The following is a 2,940-nucleotide window of genomic DNA, read 5'->3' on the forward strand; positions in this document are numbered from 1 at the left end:
TCAAGCACTGTGGGAACATTGGGATCACTGAGTCAAGACGCTGGAAACTAACCTGATGCTGCCCATCATGTCCTTCAAAAGGGTTTCTTCACCTCCTAAAAGCCTCCTCAGACCCACATGAGGTTGTATCCCACCAGCACGGTGATGGATTCTAAGGTATGTGTGTGACACAGGGAAAAAGAAGAGCCACTGGGCCTCTAGGACAGATGATGAGCAACTACCCTGCTCTGTCCTCTGCTGGGCCAAAGATGCTTCAGATGCTTTATTTGGGTTTTGGATGCTGAGCCCATGAAGGACTCAATTTCTCTTTGTCTTCCACAAGACAGAGAAGAAAAATCATTAATTTTGATTTGCAATTAGATGAGTGAAAGAGGTCTGACTGGTTTTTATCATTTTCATTGGTAGCGTGAACACAACATCTCAAGCACATCTGGAGCGTGTTATATGGGGATGGGGAGAAGAGGACTATTTTATTTGAATTAAAACAAACTTTAAGATTTAAAAAGCATTTTCTCCCCATAAACTACTGTTCCTGAAACAAGATACATGAAATGTCATGCATTTCATAGAAGTTCCTTCTGTCTATATGCTGCTTATTATTTACGTTGAGTAACACCTGAACATACAAATTACCTTTAGTTGTTCTTGCACAAACTTAACTGACTTGCATGCACAAACACAGTAATTAGTATTTCCCAGAGAAAAACAGGCAAGTAGATACACTTCTTGCATGCATTTAATTTTGCAGCAAACCTACATTTTACAAATAGCAAAACAAAATCCCTTTATATCCTCACTTCTACTTGCTAACAGGGATGGAAAGTCAATTGTCCTTAATCCTCTCTCTCTCTCTGAATCTTGTCTTGCAAGACTTTTTTTTTTTTTTAATGTGGATTCTAGTAATTTTGTTTATAACATATGCAAGATTTTTCTTAAATGTGAGAGAAACACTTTACAAAATACTAAACGTTTGTTTAACAGGAGCACTGTAGTCACTTGTTTGTATTTGCTCAATTGTCCAGTGAGTTCTCCTTGTCTTACTCTCTGTACCCTTTCACTGAATGATTTAAGGTGTTGAAAATATATTCTGTGATACCTAATAGCTTGTTAAAATAAAGCATACCATGTGCTAGCTCCACTGGGTTAAGTAAGGATATAATCTTTAAAGTTGGTTCGACAATTTTCAGCAAACTGTATTTTTCACAGGAAAAAGACACAGAAGCTGGAAGAGTCCCCCACTACTCATGCAAGAAGTAAAATTTCTCTAGCTCAGATTTTCAAAAACTTTAAAAGATTTGCAAAAGGTTTAAAAGATCAAAGTGTCCCATCTTAACTTCTTTAGATTGAAAAGTGTGAAGAGACTGTAATATAAAGCAGTTTGCATTTCTAAACCTGCAGTTCACTTCCATTAGAATCTTAAAACCTTAGAATTAAAAGAACAAAACTCAAATGAAATATTTGGAAATATCTTAGTTAAACTGCTTCAAACCACCCAAACCCAGGGCTCTACTTTTCCTCGACGATCAGCCAGCGAGAAACACCAGAGGCTCACTTTCATCTTGATTTGGAATGAGAGAAAAACCAAAAACAAAAAGAGAAACTTCTTCCCAGCCAGGGAACCCTGCCCAGCCCTACTCCGAGGAAAGCAGAGCGTTCGCCCTTCATCCATTCCCGCAGATAGATACAGGAGGTTTGCCCAAAGGCACCTGCCACCAGCCGTGCCTCTACCAACACACCTTCCCCCCAATTTTTTGCTTTGGCAAAAGAATAGTTAACTGAGAAACCACCCACACTATCCCCGTTCCCAGCAGCATTGCACCGCGCTAAAACGCACCGTGTTTCGGGCAGGGTAAATCCCGCTGCGGTATGTTGCTTCAGGGAAGGTGTTACTTGGGTTTACCTCTCGGCTGCCGCACTCCTCCCTGGTGGAGCCCTCTCCCCGGGGAAGGGGCAAGCTCTCCCCTCGTCGGGCCGGCAGTCCCGTCAGGCGATGACGACGGCAGCCAAGCTGTGCTTTGGCATGGCCGCAGGCACCACGCCGGGCAAGGAGGGTGGCCGCGGTCTGCGCCAGAGAAAAGAAACCCTTTCTGTCCCGAAACAAGCCCTGGGTAGGTCTGGACCCAGTGCTTTCTGGCTCGGTCACAACTTCGGCGTCAGTTCTGTGACAAGGGCGAGCCGTGTTGTGGCAGCACACGGCTTGTTGAGACTAATAACAGATGGGGCATGCAGGCTCACACTGCCCTAGCCACCCAAAAATGAGCGAGAACTTTTGAAACCGGCTGTACCCGGAGAGCTATAAACCCATAAAAACTCATTTGCAAGCCCTGGATGGAGGAGCAGTCACCAGGGAGGTGGGAAACTTCTCTGCTGGTTTTTCCTCACCGAAGGCAGCCGGGGAAAAGACAGGGGAACAATGGGAGATTAATGATTTTCCTGCAGCCGGGGGATGGGCAGAGGTCTACAGTGAAAAGAGGGGCAGGGAGGGCAAGGACTGGTCAGAAGTGCTGTGCTTGCCCGGGGGAACGCAGAGACACGGGGGAACTTGATTCTCACCCCTTGAAACAACAAACGCTGGGAGGAAAAGTGGCTTTATAGACTTTCTCCCACTTCAGCTGCTGAAGCAAGGGCTCCGGAGAGAAATTCATCCCCCTCCTAAAACCAATGGCTTAGCTCCCACTGAGGTCAGAGGAGGCAGTGTTTCATCCTCATAAATAAGGCTGGCTGGGTCACTATTAAATCTAGCGTCCGTAAGAAGTTTTAGCTCAAAAGAAGAGCTCACGAAAATGCACGGCTGTATATAAATTGCAAAGTACCCCCTTAATGATTTGCTTTCTCAGACCTGGTTTTTTGGAGGTACCCAGTAGCCCTGAGCCGACAAGCCGGAGGGTATAGCCTGTCCAAGGGAACAATGCCGAAAGGTGAGCAAACAGCAGAGAGTTT

This window comes from Charadrius vociferus, unplaced genomic scaffold (genome assembly GCF_000708025.1).
Source record: "Charadrius vociferus isolate BGI_N301 unplaced genomic scaffold, ASM70802v2 scaffold196, whole genome shotgun sequence".
Lineage (NCBI taxonomy): Eukaryota > Metazoa > Chordata > Aves > Charadriiformes > Charadriidae > Charadrius > Charadrius vociferus.